The sequence below is a fragment of the Schistocerca americana genome, chromosome 1 (genome assembly GCF_021461395.2).
Source record: "Schistocerca americana isolate TAMUIC-IGC-003095 chromosome 1, iqSchAmer2.1, whole genome shotgun sequence".
Classification (NCBI taxonomy): domain Eukaryota; kingdom Metazoa; phylum Arthropoda; class Insecta; order Orthoptera; family Acrididae; genus Schistocerca; species Schistocerca americana.
In genome coordinates this window covers 326,306,239-326,324,234 of record NC_060119.1, presented here as the reverse complement: position 1 = coordinate 326,324,234, position 17,996 = coordinate 326,306,239, and the positions used below count along the sequence as shown (strand labels likewise).

Genomic DNA, 17,996 nt, shown 5'->3' with positions numbered 1-17,996 from the left:
TGTAGTCTCTAAATACAGTCCACTTTCACCAATCATTCACGCACTTTCATTTCAACCGCCCTTGCTTTGCAACGAGTGATCTGCATTCTTTTGGACTGTGGAAGAGCGAGGCAGCGCAGAATTTACCGCGCGTTTTGCGGTTGCCTACGTTCTCCGGGCACGAATATAACTAGTCGAATATGTTCCAGCACAAAAGTTCTGTGCGTTGATTTGCACCTACGACGAATTACGAGTATCCGGCTATCGTGGCTTTCTGTGTGATTCTCCGAGACTACCACACGCTCCGCATGTCTCTCACGCATCAGCAGTGATAGACATCGGCACTAGAGCTCTCCAAGGTACAAACGCCGCGAGAATTGTGTTGTGAAGTAAACCTCAAGCCAGCAGACGTCGTAACACAGCCAAGCAGTTCCGACGACACGACACCAGTGTACCAGTGAGCCCTGTCCTTCGCCGTCTCCGCCAGCAGCTGCAGCCCAATCAGCGCTCTACAGGTACCGTCGTCCTGCTCTGCGAGCAGCCTGGCTCTAGTTCCTTAATCGATTATACTTTGTGCTAATCTCCTGAAGCATGGATCCCATCCAGAAACGAAATTTAAGTAAGGAAGAAGCAGTAATCAAGTCACGAGTGACAAGACTCTAAACATTTGTTAAAAGCTTTCAATATGGATCCAATCTCTACGACACTGCTAAATACAAGCAAGGATGAATACAGCGACATCCACATTCAGTTAGATAGTAACGATGTAGAAGAATCTCATAATGCAGACAGGGAGTCGTATGAAGACTTGTGCTTAGATTTAGAATCAAAGATAGCGACACTTCTCCAGTCAAATGTTGTGTTACCACCTAAGTCTGTAAGTTCATGCAGTGCACGTGAAATAAAGCTTCCAGCAAGTTCATTACGAAAATTCAATGGTAACATAGCAGAATTTACGCACTTCTCCGATACCTTTAGGGCATTATTTATCAGCAATGAAGCCTTAACTGATGTCCAGCGATATTATTATTAATTATCATGTGTGTCTGGTTGAAAACTTACCGGTTACAGAAAGTAACTTAACATTGAATGGGATTTAATCGATCAAAAGTGTAACAATCCCAAGTTAATTGTTGAATTGCATGTAAAAGAACTTCTGAATCTGCCCACTGTCAAAGTTCAACCTGCTAAGGACTTACAGATGTTAATTAATCAGATAATAAGAAATCTGAAAGCGATTGAGGTAATGCAGGCCGGCATTCCATTGCATGAAATATTGCTGTCGAACATTTTGTTGGATTATATTAGTGTGACTCTGAGGAATCAGTGGGAATGTAAAACAGGTGACACCACATTTCCGCCTCTGAAAGATCTGGTGGCATCTGTAGAAACCAGCTGCCAGACGTTAGAGCTCATTCATCCAAAAAAAAATGCTGCCACAGTCCCAGCAGCTGGCCGCGATGCATACTAAGGCAGAAGGCTACAGTTCTCCACGTACATTTCTCGTGACTGCTCCCGACTGTGCGTTCTGAAACTCAACGCATAAACTAAGTAGGTGTCCTAAGTTCAAAGAGAGCGACACTGCTAAAAGAATACACTTCGTAAAAAGATAAAAACTTTGTTTCAACTGTCTGTCAACTGCCGTGCCGGCAACTGCTGCATTTGTAGAAAGCACCATAACACATTATAGCACAAGGAACAAGCCAGTAAAGAGAGTGGCAGTAGAAACGAAGAAACGGATGTACAACGACAGCAAACATACTGCACTGTGAAAGGAGACCACCAACGTGCAGAAGTATTGTTATCTACTGCACTTGTAAACATCACTGACAAAAATGGGAAGGTATACAAATGCAGGGCATTTCTCGACAGTGCCTCACAAATGAACTATCGGATGGGACTACGGATGGGACTACGGCTCAGTCGCCATTCGATACCAATAAGTGGCATCAACCATGTTCAAATCGCGCAAGTTTGCGGTGTGCATATTTCATCAAGAGTTGCTGACTACAGTACACCTGCAGTCTGTGCATTGCTACCGCGTGTAACAGGGTCACTGACAACAGAATCCCTTGAAACCTCCACTTGGCTGCTTCCTAATCACGCAAGGTTAGCTGACACATCATTTAACAAACCTGGTGAGATTGATCCTCTGCTTGGAGCATCGATCAACTGAAAAGAGATAACCACCAAACCTAACAGGAAACATCATTTGGTTGGATTGTGTCAGGAAAGATAACTCCTCATTCAGTTAAGTACAACGCTCGAAGAGCGCTGTCATGCCTAGCACGCAATACCATCCTTAACATTCAGGTCGAAAGGTTCTTGCAACAAGAAAAAATGAAGCCTGTTTCTGTGCACAAGAAAGAAGAAAGTGAAGAAGAGGATGGTGGTGATGATGACGACGATGTTGACGGAGAAAACGACAAGTCGGGGGACGAAACAGTTCCATTGCTTGATCAAACCCTGGAGATATCACGTACAAGAGAGAGAAAGAAGGTGGAAAGATTCACAGAAGAATTCAGTGAGCGTAAAGAAACGGAGGCAATTGAAATATCAGAAGGCAAAGGAACTCCGCTGGGTGAAATACCAAGAACTAAGGCATTTCTCAAGAAATTCAAGGCTGATGCTCTAAAGCAGCTTCACAGAGCTCTGTTCAACATTTGAGAAGGTCACTCCTGTGAGAAATAACATATGGAATTTCTGTGGGTTTCATTTTGACAAATGGTCAGACCAATATGAAAAGAAGATGAAAGGGATTAGAAAGATGTGGAAGATGAGCCTGATGAAGGAGCTAACAGTGATGATTCAAAATCCAAGCCAAAATCAAAGAAAGGTCGCAGAAGCCAATCTAAAAATAAGCATCCAAAAAAGCTAATGCTAAAAACACTCCAAACAAAATGCCTGAGAAGAAATCTTCAGCTAAAAAACGGAAATACTATAGTAACAGTGTTGACGAGTCTTCATCTGAAGACGAACTCCTCTCAAAAAAGACAAAGGCTCCACCTACAGATGAAGAAACGAAGTCGTATGTCAAAGAAATTTTCGAAGGAGCTAACTCGAAGAAATAACAATGAAGACTGTTTGTAAGCAAGTATATGCTCATTATCCACATTTTGACTTGGCACACAAAAAGGATTTAATTAAAGTAACGGTAATGCTGCTGCAAGTTTTACTGATTATCGTACCTGCACTTCACATGCATTTTGCAGAATACTATGCAATTGTAAATAAAAATGACCACATCAAGAGAATGTTATTTGACTTAATTATTGGTTTATAAAATAACAAGAAGTAATATCTTGCAGTTGCAAAAACCAAACAACTTTAATAGAAATACCTTGGGAATAAGTCCAGATGTCTACTGAAGTGTGCTTGTTTGTTTCAGTGTTTCAACATTCTACTTTAATAGAACTGTGTACTTTTAAGAGTAGTTTCAAATTACCTTTATTACTGAAACTTTTTCATTTTATTAATACATTTTAGGCACTTATGATTAACATATTATTCCAGAGAATATTCTATTCAGTACCTTCTCATTAGTTACGTGATCTACCAATGTATGTGTGCATAGAATTCTGAAATTGTGTAGATTGAGAGTAAGAGATACATTAACAGATACACAGATTAGTTAAAGACTATGAAAAAGTGCTGAAAGCTAAAATAAGAAAATGCATTATAACAGCTGCGGCACCTATGCTCGCCACTGTATATTTTTACAGTAAACCCACTACGGTATTATTCTTTGTACACTTTGGGATGTTCGATACATGATGAAGATCTCTTGATTTATATGTGCTTATGGTGTCAAGTTCCACAGTATTTGCATGTGCGTTTCGCAGTATGTGAAATGGATCTTCGTACACCAAGAAAACTTGCTAAGAAAAACTTTCCTTTATGAAATAAACGAAGCGATTTGAGCAATACTTTCTGGCCTACCTTTATTTTGATGTTCACTCGTGAATTCTGTAGCTTCTTCCTTTTCTCTGAGACTTTCTTGATGTTTTCCAATGCTGAATTAATTATTTCACTATGTCTTAAACGTAGTTGTGTCTGGAAGGCTACTAACTGTTTTATACTATCGTCGTGGATTATTCTTTACTATAAAGAGTGGAGGCAACGTTGTAAAATCATTCGGTAGTTCGTTAATGATATTTTGAAAATCAGATTGATTGAATCCCACTTTCTATGTTGATGATAGCAATACAATCTGCAAAGTTTACCTAATTCTTTCATAATGCGTCCTGAAGGGTTACAACATGGCTTAAACGTGATATAAATATTTGTCTAATGCTTCTACGTATCAAAGTTTTTAGCAGTATGTCAGAACGAAATTGTGGGCCATTATGAGAAATTACTTTGTCATCATGCCCTACTTCTTTCAGAAAATTCTTTACGAATGCTATACGAACAGATTTTGCAGTAGCTTTCCTGAAAGGTGTAAATGACACAAATCTAGAGGTAAGCTCAACAGCTACAAAAACAAATGAATGACCATGACTGGATCTGGTAACAGCACCGAAAATGTCAACAGCAGCTAATCCCCTTAGTTCCACAGGAATGATTGGAAATAATGGTGTTATGTGCGTAATGGTAGACTGTTTTGCCTTTTGGCATAGATTGCATTTTGCTTAGACAGTATGATTTCGCTTTTCCATATTGTTGAAGTGACATGTATCCCGTAATTTAACGGTGAGAAAATGTTCATGATCAAAACCATCGTTTTTCTAAACTGATGAGTTTCCTCTTATACTCGCATTCCATTCATTGTGTCCTGAAAACACATCATGTTCACCAAAGAAGTGATCACCATCTTCAAAACTAGTGCGTTCAATGTGATTTCCAACGTGAGAATGAGTGAACCTACTGTTATCGTTATCGCGACCGATCTTTTCTTCGATACCGGCAAGCTGATCCTGTATCTTTCTTACGTTACGCTTATTTTGCTGATTAATCGTCACCTGCCCTTCTTTAAAATGTTGCAGGGAATGAAATTCTTCGGTATCAGTGAACAGAACCGGCTGAGCATCGTCTTACCTTTTATCTGAATCATAATTTGCGTCACTCTCTCTGATAATACTTCGACTCGTTTTGCAACAGTTACCAACAGATATTGCTTCTTTGAAACTTCTGTATTAGTCTGTAACTATAATGACTTGAACTTTAGTGCTAATTCCTCTGTTTGCAGTTCTTATTGAACATGATCACGTCTGGACTAAAAATTATTAATATCTGACTTGAGTTCCTCGCTTCCTGACTTTTCGACCGTTCTGAGATTTCCTCGAATTTACGATTTAAATTGTCATTTGCCTCACCACGAAACAATCTGAAGTTATCTTCCTATGTGCTGCTAGATTCGCTGATCTTTGCAGTTATCTCAGCATAAGAATTTTTGATCTCCGCAATTTGAGTAGTATTAATTGTAAAACATTATTACTGAAACAGGGGAAGACAAAATTATTTCTCTCTGTAGAAACACTACTGAATCTCTCATAACAAAATCGGACTGTGCTGCGATATTTTGATCGCCTGAATTGCGTGTAGTTTCTTGCAGTTCATCAAACATGACGCAAATAATAGCCTACGCTCTGATTACTCACGGTATTGTTTGGAAGTTCCCTGATTTCATTATCCTGAGAAGAATTTTCTACACCATGTCTCAAATTATCCGAAACTTCATTTCAAGCTTCTTCTACTGTCTTGTTCATTCCTGCCCGTGCTCTAGTTTTCACTGTCGTTGTAACAATAAAGAAAATGGCACAAAAATGCAAAATATCTGTCTTAAAACAAAACTCTTAACTTCACTGTTACAAAATAAATACTGATCTATAAAAGTGATGAAATAAAAGTTATGAACTATCACAAAGCAACGCGCAGGCAACAAAAATGCTATGCAACAACTACTAAGTGCAAATGCATTTGCAAGGCGAAGCATCTCTAACTGCTAAATCGTCCAACGAAACGAAATCCTCGCTCACTGGCCAGGCGAAACGCGTTCGTAATGATTATTTTAAAAGATGTACGGAAATATGTGTGTGACGTTCCGTCTCTGCCAATGATAGTATTGTGACAGAATAAAAAGAAACACCCACGAATTATAAAGAAATCAAATCTCAACTCTCTGAATGCGAGTTTCAAAATATCCTCTAACGTCTCCAAGCAACTGTCTTGCACTGTTGCTCTACGCAACAAACAACTTACCTCGTCTTGCCGCTGAAACTTCGTGATCAGCTCACACTAAAATATTTCAAAAATCAATGCTGCCATCCATGCAGAGCGCAATGCATGGACTAATTGAAACAATTACTGCCATATTTTTATACACAGAAATTGAATGATCTGGAGGGGTTTGGTCAACTAACCTCAAACGATGTAAAGAAAAAAGAAGGAAACCAGTAAAACTTTTAATTTACTATATTCTGAAAATTGATTAATTAAATGCAAAGAAACTTTTCACAGACTTAATCCTTCCACAGTATCAGTACCCAATAAACACTTCATTGGCCACGGTAAAGATATGAATATTAGTCTGAGTGTATCCACGCACAAATCTGACAAAATCCTTCCAGTGCGCAAGCAACCAACAATTACATGCACCGAAAAGACAAATTATTAAAATCCTCAGTTAATAGCAAAGTCTCCTCCGGCGCTACTAGCACGATCTCGGCAGGCTGCGACCTCCCATGTCACGTGGCTTCTCTCCACCGTACACTGCGTCCGACCACTTCCGATTCCCCTCGACAACCGCTCGCTCGCTACTACTAGCGATAATAATATCTCAGAGTTCGTGTGTGCACAAAACAGAATGGTAGACGCCCAACTATCGAATTTGTTTAGTTAATCCTTACCGAAGCTTTCCTGAATCGTATCACGTGCATTCATAAAAGCGTCCATATACGAGGCCACTGCTGTTTTGATGATCTTCGGTTCTACATAGCTGTTTCAATCCATACAAGTATTTGCTCTCTATTGTCCACTTTCAGTACAAAAATCATTCTAAATTCGCGCATTACTATCATGAAAGGCATAAATTTCATTACGATTCGCTTCTGTAAACAGATGTATAATTTCATCGTGTTATTAATAAGACTTGGTCGAAGTTCTGACGCATTGTGATATTTCTGCATGGTGTGCAACAAACATTGAGAATGAACCATGGTAAAAGATATCTTAATAGGTTGTATTAAGCATTCTTACGCTCTTCCTTCTATACATCACGAAAAAAAGTTCAGTTTCTAATATTTCAGGGCTCTTAAATAGTACGGCAACTTATAAAAGGAATATGTCTCGAAAAGGTATTCGGCCTATCACTTATAAAAAGCATCTACTTCTTATAACAGCGTTATAAACATAGACGAAACGCCACTGTGACTTCAGTGTAATTTTGACTATGCACCTGGCAAGAACAAGATTTATTGTAGTGCGTCTGGGGCCTTAGCTTTGCAGGAAATTCGAACAGGACCTTCTGTATAACTCAAATGTGGGTCGATTCAACTAAATACCCAGGAGCTAAAATTATCAAGAGCTTAAACTGGAGCGATAACGTAGACAATATTATGGGGAAGGCGGACCAAATAGTGCGTCTTACAGGTAGAATGTTTACAAGTTCCTACAAATCTACTAAAATAACTCTCTGTGTTCATGCTGCATCAGGCATGAGTTTGTCTCAAGGTATCAGAACCAATCACGCTCTTCTTCAGATAAAACTCCAGTATTTGATTTGACTCCACATGAACAAGAATATGTTAAACGAGGATGCCGCCGAAAAAAATTTCTCTACTGTTCTGGAGAGGCTGCCTTTATAGACTACACTTGTCCGACTTTTACTGGAGTGCAACTGGGAGGCAGCTCGTTTTGTATCATCGAAACACAAGGGCGAGAGTGACATGAATATGACATGCGAATTCGACTGTCAGTAGTCTTAAAAGGAAGTTTTCGTTGCGATGAAAACTTTTCATGAAATTTCAGTCACCAATTTTCTCCTCCAGGTGTGAAATATTTTGTAGTAAATTGTGACATACGAGGGTCGTTCAATAAGTAATGTCCACATTTTTTAAGAAGCCATTAATCTACATAGATAGACGTCCTTGTTGGTGCTTCACATTTGATGTTTGTTCGGTGCGCCGGTGAACGTTTGTGTTCAGTGTATGGCGATGCTGCAAATGATGAGAGTACACATCATTACAGGGCCCTCACCAGTTTGAGCATTCCCCTGCTGACATGAAGGGACCACGGATTCATGAGGCTGTCTGTACACGTCCATCTGCTCGATACAATTTGAAACGAGACTCTTCCGACCAGACAACTTGTTTTCAGTGATTAACAGTCCAATGTCGGTGTTCACGGACCCAGGCGAGGCGTAAAGCTTTGTGTTGTGCAGCTATCACAGGTACACGAGTGGGCCTTAGGCTCCGAAAGCCCGTATCGATGATTTTTCGTTGAATAGTACGCACGCTGACACTTGATGATGGCCCAGCATAGTAATCTGCAGCAGTTTGTGGAAGGGTTGCACTTCTGTCACGTTGAACCATTATCTTCAGTCGGCAGGATGTTTTCCAGCCTGTGGCGATGTCGGAGATTTTATGTTTTATCGGATTACTGATATTCACGGTACACTCGTAAAATGGTCATGTGGGAAAATCCCCACTTCACCGCTACCTCTGAGATGCAGTGTCCCACCGCTCGTGCGCCAACTGTAAGACCATCTTCAAACTCACTTAAATCTTGATAATCTGCCATTGCAGCAGCAGAAACCGATCTAACAACTGCGGCACACACTTGTTATATAGAAGGTGCCGACCGCAGCTCAGTGTTCTGATTGTTTACATATCTTCGAATTCGGATGGCTATACCACTTTCTTTGGAGCTTTAGTGTATAAATAATGACAACAGTATTAAGTAAAAGGAGCTAAACAATGGGAGGTAAACTGTTCAGATTTTATTATTTATTTATGTTGGCGCCATTGGCCACTGGGACAACGGCGATACGTTGAACTGCTCAGTATACTGGAGACGAGGCCGACCACGGGGCGCGCGTTAGCAGGAAACAGAAGTAAGTGAGCTGCTTCGATGGCAGGGAATGGACACTGCCGAACCGAAAACGTGCTAGGGGTCGCAGCGCATGTTTACAGCTTGCCATGTTGTGTGGGACGTGTCTGTAGCTTGTGTAGATGCTAAGTAAAACCTAGTGTGAGGGTAATTAACAGTGGTAGGTGTTTCACCAGGTCAGTGTGTGATAGGTACAGATTACAAGTATTAAATTGCGACTATAACAATAAAACATCGTCAAAATGTGGAAAATTCTATGTTACATAAATGCCATTTGTACACACTTTTCGAGTGCGGGTTGGTCATTCTGCAAATCCTTACAGTTAAGACAGCAATGTTTATAAACTTCTTCTTAAAGTTTCATTGTGCACGCATTTTCGACTATGTGGAAAACTTCCATTTCGCGTGAATATGGCGGGGTATAAGTGTGTTCTTCAGTTCTAAGATGTTCTGCGGAAACCGACTTACATGAATTCTCACCAATACTTTGTAGGACCCGTTTCTAACACATCAAAAATATTTTGCGTCACTTCGGTTCAAAGTGTTTCGGAATCTGTATAGAAAATTGCAATGGAGATAATCCACCCTTTTGATTGCTCGTGAAAACCACACATTGCATATTGTACCACCATGCAGCGAGACCTTCAGAGACGGTGGTCCAGACTGCTGTACACCCGGCATCTCTAATACCCAGTAGCACGTCCTCTTGCATTGATTCATGCCTGTATTCGTCGTGGCATACTATCCACGAGTTCATCAAGGCACTGTTGGTCCAGATTGTCCCACTCATCAACGACGATTCGGCGTAGGTCCCTCAGCGTGGTTGGTGGGTCATATCGTCCATAAACAGCCCTTTTGAGCCCGTCACAGGCATGTTCGATGGGGTTCGTGACTGGAGAACATCCCGGCCAGTCTAGTCGAACGATATCGTTATCCTGGAGGAAATCATTCATAAGATCTGCACGATGGGGCGCCTATTGTCGTCAATGAAGACGAATGCCTCGCCAATATGCTGCCAATATTGTTGCACTATCGGTCGGAGGATGGCATTCACGTATCGTACAGCTGTTCCGGCACCTTCCATGACCACCAACAGCGTACGTCGGCCATCCCAGAAGGTCGGGGAACGTCCACCTTGCAGCACTATCTGGAGCCTTTGACACTGACCGGCTTGCCTTCAAACACGTCTCCGACGATTATGTGGTTGACGGCATATGCGACACTCATCGTTGAAGAGAACGTGATGCCAATCCTTAGTGGTCCATTCAGCATGTTGTTGCGTCCATCTGTACAACACGGCATGGTGTCGTGGTTGCAAAGATGGAACTCGCCATAGACCTCGGGAGTGAAGCTGTGCATCATGCAGCCTACTGCGCACAGTTTGAGTCGTTACACGAGGACCTGTGGCTGCGCGAAAAGCATTATTCAACATGGTGACGTTGCTGTCAGGGTTCTTCCGAGCCATAATCCGTAGGTAGCACTTATCAAATGCAGTCCACCCTTAGGCGACCTGAGCGAGGCATGTCATCGACAGTTCCTGTCTCTCTGTATCTCCTCCTCTTCCGAACAACATCGGTTTGGTTCACTACGAGACGCCTAGACACTTTCCTTGTTGAAAGCCCTTCCTGGCAGGAAGTAACAATGCGGACGCGATCGAACCGCAGTATTGACCATCTAGGCATGGTTGAACTACAGACAACAAGAGCCGTGTACCTCCTTCCTGGTGCAATGACTGGAACTGATGGGCTGTCGGACCCCCTCCGTGTAATAGGCCCTGTTAAAGCGTGGTTGTTCACATCTTTGGGCGGGTTTAGTCTCTGAACAGTGGAGGGACTGTGTCTGTGGTATAATATCCACAGTCAACGTCTATGTGCAGCAGTTCTGGGAACCGTGGTGACGCAAAATTTTTTTTGGTGTGTGCATTTCAATGATAGCTTGTCAGTGATATGAGTCTATTTCACTTTTGAACATGATAATTAAAACTTTTAAAACCAGTAAACTAAAGAAAATAAAGGTTTCATTGTTTATCTGGCGAGTGACATTTATCTGGAATTCTCAGTATGTTCTCTTAATTAATATTTACATAAAATATGAAAGGCAAACGGTAATTTGGGATTACAAATAAATGTCCAAACATTTTTATCGACACGTAAAGAATGTGCTCAAAAACTACAATTTGTTTCTATCTCATCGAGAGAGAAAGAGAGATCACATCTCTATAGGACTACATGAAAATACCTTCCACTGTACATCGTCGGCTATCCGGATAATTTGTGACGAAATGACGCGTTACGGATGGTTGCCTGCTAAACTGTGCGATGAGACAGAATCTTTTACGAAAGAAAAGAAGTTAGATTTTCTACAGAGACTTAAAAACAGCTCTATGCTAGTAAAAATGCGGCGTTTATATCTTGTGAAAGATGCCAAGAAAATTATCCCTTAATCTTTCAAAGTTCCTTTGTACGGAAGTTAGCCCATCAGGTCGTCCGCGTCAAAATCCAAGCAGCCTGCCAGGAACATTCGCACCAAACTAGTTCTTCGTTCCTTTTCTTCAAACTAAAACGGCTCTAAGCACTATGGGACTTAACATCTGAGGTCATCAGTCTCCTAGACTTAGAACTACTTAAACCTAGCTAACCTAAGGACATCACACACATCCATTCCCGAGGCAGGATTCGAACCTGCGACCGTAGCAGCCGCGTGGTTCCGGACTGAAGCGCCTAGAACCGCTCGACCACAGCAGCCGGCCTTAAAACTAAACAAACGTAGGTTTTGCACACCTAGACTACGTTTATCACTTCCAAAAAAGGCACATTTTTGCTGGTAATGAGCATTTCAAAAGAGGTAACTTACGGACGCACAGATGTCTTTACAATGACGTATTTTAGCGCGCTCAAATGCTTGGATTTGTGCGTGCAATGAACTGACTGACAGACTTCAAGTCGAAATAACTCGGAAACGGTGTAATTTAATCTTCCCTGCAACACCGTAACAAGCTTTTCAGACTGTTTCTGACTAAACAAGAAGAGGCGCCACCGACTACAGAATTCAGAGCAGATCGTTTCTGGGCCAGAATTACACTCCTGGAAATTGAAATAAGAACACCGTGAATTCATTGTCCCAGGAAGGGGAAACTTTCTTGACACATTCCTGGGGTCAGATACATCACATGATCACACTGACAGAACCACAGGCACATAGACACAGGCAACAGAGCATGCACAATGTCGACACTAGTACAGTGTATATCCACCTTTCGCAGCAATGCAGGCTGCTATTCTCCCATGGAGACGATCGTAGAGATGCTGGATGTAGTCCTGTGGAACGGCTTGCCATGCCATTTCCACCTGGCGCCTCAGTTGGACCAGCGTTCGTGCTGGACGTGCAGACCGCGTGAGACGACGCTTCATCCAGTCCCAAACATGCTCAATGGGGGACAGATCCGGAGATCTTGCTGGCCAGGGTAGTTGACTTACACCTTCTAGAGCACGTTGGGTGGCACGGAATACATGCGGACGTGCATTGTCCTGTTGGAACAGCAAGTTCCCTTGCCGGTCTAGGAATGGTAGAACGATGGGTTCGATGACGGTTTGGATGTACCGTGCACTATTCAGTGTCCCCTCGACGATCACCAGTGGTGTACGGCCAGTGTAGGAGATCGCTCCCCACACCATGATGCCGGGTGTTGGCCCTGTGTGCCTCGGTCGTATGCAGTCCTGATTGTGGCGCTCACCTGCACGGCGCCAAACACGCATACGACCATCATTGGCACCAAGGCAGAAGCGACTCTCATCGCTGAAGACGACACGTCTCCATTCGTCCCTCCATTCACGCCTGTCGCGACACCACTGGAGGCGGGTCTGCACGATGTTGGGGCGTGAGCGGAAGACGGCCTAACGGTGTGCGGGACCGTAGCCCAGCTTCATGGAGACGGTTGCGAATGGTCCTCGCCGATACCCCAGGAGCAACAGTGTCCCTAATTTGCTGGGAAGTGGCGGTGCGGTCCCCTACGGCACTGCGTAGGATCCTACGGTCTTGGCGTGCATCCGTGCGTCGCTGCGGCCCGGTCCCAGGTCGACGGGCACGTGCACCTTCCGCCGACCACTGGCGACAACATCGATGTACTGTGGAGACCTCACGCCCCACGTGTTGAGCAATTCGGCGGTACGTCCACCCGGCCTCCCGCATGCCCACTATACGCCCTCGCTCAATGTCCGTCAACTGCACATACGGTTCACGTCCACGCTGTCGCGGCATGCTACCAGTGTTAAAGACTGCGATGGAGCTCCGTATGCCACGGCAAACTGGCTGACACTGACGGCGGCGGTGCACAAATGCTGCGCAGCTAGCGCCATTCGACGGCCAACACCGCGGTTCCTGGTGTGTCCGCTGTGCAGTGCGTGTGATCATTGCTTGTACAGCCCTCTCGCAGTGTCCGGAGCAAGTATGGTGGGTCTGACACACCGGTGTCAATGTGTTCTTTTTTCCATTTCCAAGAGTGTATTTCAGCGGCCTGCAGTTGTCCTGTATGTTACTCGCGTGGCTGTGAAAGCCTGCTGGTTGCCTGGACCCGCTTGATGCCCAAAGTGGTATCTGTAGCTTCCGTTGCAGACTTTCATGGCTTTAAAGCAAAATTACATAATACGAAATCAAAATGTTCTAAGAAGTGTACGTTGATAACTATGACCAATCAAGCGATAACCACTGATGTCTTCTTGAAGCAACAGAATGACTCAGTCTGGAAAATACATAGCTTCGTTTATATCTACATCACGTGTGACAGAAAACTCTTTATTTTATTCTAACGAAACATGAGTAAAAGCGATGTAAAGGTACTGATGCAGTAGAAAACTTTCTATATGTTCGACATGGTTGAAGTGTGGGGCTATCCAGAGTAATGTGAAATACAGAATAAAAAAGAAAAATATTGTGTGAATATTTTCAATTTCAAATTCCAGCCACAAGATGCCATTAGTCCGGCCCAAAAGTACACGTCTCCTTTCTGTGTGGCAGAGGTAAGCTAAATGGATGGACACCCCCGCTCTAATGAAAGTTTACTCTATGACACATCCTGTTCAATACTTTTACATCATAAACTCCCTTTTTACATCGACTGGAAGCTTGCTATATATTTTTATTCCTGACTCAGTAAGTGCCTTGGTACTTTCGTATGAACTCACTTTTAGCATTCTAGGCAATAGACAGCAACTTCATATGATTCAATGAAGTTAAGTTTGTTTTCGTGATTTCATCGAACTTTAGTACGTGTTGCAGGGCCTTAGTAAAAAAAATTATTTTCCTTTGATCGTGGTTATCGATATTACAATGCCTCTGCAAGAAATCTGTATTGTCGGTTACATACATCATCGCTGGGTATGCATATTGACCCGAAAATCTAAATATCCTGAGAGACTTGAAGAGACTCCTGCAGGATGTTATTTCAGTAACGGCATACATTAATATAGCTGCTCGAAGTATGAAAATTTTGTCGACTGCAGCAGCATTTCTATTATAGAATGGACGTATGGAAAATACGAGAAAAGAATTTTTCTCTGTTAACAAAGTTAGAAATGGCCCTCAATGGAAGTGTAACGTTTGCGGTCTTCAGCTGGAGGCATTGAAGAATATTGGAAGATGGGTATTTGTTCTGCAACTTTTCGTCACTTTAGAGGGTTAGGAAATTAACGACAGCTACTTTTTAGCAGACGAAGAACGCGGCAGTCACCTAAGTTAATATGTACCACTGTAGGCATATGGCTCTTTTGCTCTCGGTTCACCTCTTTTTAGTACTTTTGGGGTTACTTTGGCCAAGTAAGAGGAACCTGGTGAATATCCCATTTCCAGAAAAAAACATTACATCTCGTGGTCGATTTCCGAGTGAAGTACTTATTTTGTAAGTCACATAACGCGGTGTGAAGCTCATTTCAGCCGATTTACACCCAGTTTCTTCAAGGCGGTTGGCGGAAGGACGCTCTGCTTTGATAGGTTAGACCAGGCTAAGACAGCCAGCTTCGTATGGGGCCCGCAGTAGACGCTTTGACAATCTATTTCCATCCAGTCTCACGAGTATAATTCAGGATGTACAAATTGAACCACAGTTTACTAGGGGCTCACTTTTCGTTTTTGCCATTTGGTTTTCCCGATCAGCTAGTGGAATTTATAATTTTGTAATAAACTCTCACTGCGTGAGTGGTGCGTGATCCAATTAAATCTGGCCGATGTGTGCTGCGATAATCGCGGGAAGTACGTGGTGGTGGTGGTGGTGGTTAGTGTTTAACGTCCCGTCGACATCGAGGTCATTAGAGACGGAGCGCAAGCTCGGGTTCGGGAAGGATTGGGATGGAAATCGGCCGTGCCCTTTCAAAGGAACCATCCCGGCATTTGCCTGAAACGATTTAGGGAAATCATGGAAAACCTAAATCAGGATGTCCGGAGACGGGATTGAAACGTCGTCCTCCCGAATGCGAGGAAGTAGGTCCTATTGCAACTGCATGCGAGAGATTTGTCCACACTCAACTTCTAGATGCGACTTACAATGTCTACGAAATAAATTGTGTTTTAAAGAAGTGTCCGCAGTTGCCAACTTCCTATAGCTACTCGTTTCAGTATCATGTTGATATAAAATATATGTCGGAATATGGCCTCTTTTAAGCCTGTGTAACTTCGTACCAGGGCACAGCTTAGAGAAATGTATACTCTGCACTGTCAAAACAAACCGTAGAACCATATTTCCCGTGTCGAGACGGAAGTATCCGCAGGCACCAAAGGTCAGTAAATTAACTCTCCATAAACAGTTGACGTCTCACAGGACATAATGATTTCATTTGCATTTCTTCAGAGTTAGAGAAACCATTGCAAAGTAACCAACTTCTCTGACTGCGCTCTTACATTTATGCCTGTTTTAATGAGCTTCTGTAGGCTTTAAATGGGCAGCAAGTCAAAATAATCATGAGGTTAACATGGAGGAGAGAAAAATAGTCAAATCAGACCCATTTCAATTTTATGGGTTATAGGTTACTAGCTGTTACTAGCTGCTTATTAATATTTTAGTACAAGCTCATACGATCAAAAGCTTCTACCGAAGACCAGTAGAATAAATTACGTTTGAGGCATATATGGGCAGTGGTTTGAAGATTTGTGTTAGGTGGGCTGATGTAGACAATTTTATATAACTATCCCATATAAAAATTTCTACCATGAGGAGAGTCCATAATTTTCTTCGTGTATGCCATATCCAGATGAAACCACCCCTTGTTCATTAGATCCTGAAGAGCTACCAAAATGTGAAGTTGTTGATTATACGTTTCACGAGCTGGTACAAATAGTCCAGGTATTTTATTTGGTACCAGTATTATCTAATTTAGCTGAAAAGATGAGTGTGATAGGGTACTTGAGTTCCTCAAACTAAAAAAGGGTATGTGGAGACCTAGTGACACGCCTGTTGCCATCTTGGATGACGGGAGTATCCTTAGAACACTCATCAGGAAGATGTGGAACAAACAGCAACACGTTTCCTCCACGATTATTGATTTAAATATTCAAATTCGTGTTCGCGGTAACCTGAATGGACCGTCTAAGAACACTTCCAAAACATTACAGAATTACCTCCAGCTTGAACCACACGTTCCACATATTGCTAGTTAAATGCCTCAATGTGCGGTCGGGGCATGTATGCCTGGTGACAATAGAAAACAGGCAAAACAATGTCTCGTCAGGATACACTACACTCCTCCAGTCCAGCTACTGTCTAGTTTCGCACTCCTGCTAGTAATCTAGTTGCAACGGTCCTGCATCCATTGGGAACAGCAGTTACTGTCGGATTTAAGGCCTTGCGCCACCGCACTATTCGCCCCGATGTCCTATTTTATTTCTTTTGGTGACTTCCCTTCTTCAGGGGTCTGATTTTTGACTGCGTACGTTGAGGGACGTCTTGCTGCGTTTGTGACACTGTTGTAGCAACGTTTGAATTTTGATTTTTTCTGTCTGTTTAAATACTTTGCATAGGGTCTCTAGAAATATCGAGAAAGATTTCTTAAAATTTTCGAAAAATTTAAAATTTTTAGAAATTTTCTTAAAAAGATTCTTATCCTATTTTAATCATATGCACACTCATGCTCATAAATTAAGGATAATTGCAGAATGTGGTGCCATACAACGTTGCACTACACAAAACTGACGCTAATAGCATAGGCACATAGGGAACACACACGACACAGGTCTGTAAGTTCACGGTATTCGTGACAAGTCGAGAAAACTGTCCGGAAACACATGTGCTACAAAACGCCACAGTTTTTTGCGCGTGTACCCCGACATCAATATGGGTTATGATCACCATGCACAAGTACACAGGCCGCGCAATGGGTTCGCATAACTGGATCAGGTGGTCGAGCAGCTGCTGGGGTATAGCCTCCCATTTATGCACCAGTGCCTGTCGGAGCTCCTGAAGTGTCCTAGGGGTTTGAAGACGCGCAGCGATACGTCGAGCGAGAGCATCCCAGACGTGTTCGATGGGGTTTAGGCAGGCCACTCCATTCGCCTGATATCTTCTGTTTCAAGGTACTCCTCCACGATGACAGGTCAGTAGGGCCGTGCGTTATCATCCGTCAGGAGGAAGGTGGGACCCACTGCGACCCTGAAAAGGCGAACATACTGGTGCAAAATGACTTCCCGATACACCTGACCTGTTACAGTTCCTCTGTCAAAAACATGCAGGGGTGTACGTGCATCAATCATAATCCCACCCCACACCATCAAACCAGGATCTCCATACAGGTCCCTTTCAAGGACATTAAGGGGTTGGTACCTGGATCCTGGTTGACACCAGATGAAAACCCGGCGAGAATCACTGTTCAGACTATACCTGGAATCGTCCGTGAACATAACCTGTGACCACTGTTCAAATGACCACGTACTATGTCTTGACACCAGGGTTTACGGGCTTTCCTGTCACTAGGGATCAGTGGAATGCA

The 17,996-nt window shown here is 42.8% G+C and overlaps 1 pseudogene; it reads left to right on the top strand.

Moving 5' to 3' along the window:
* The window catches only part of LOC124547104, a 30,120-nt pseudogene extending 26,732 nt beyond the window's left edge, over window positions 1–3,388 (top strand).
* Window positions 3,389–17,996: the final 14,608 nt, after the last annotated feature.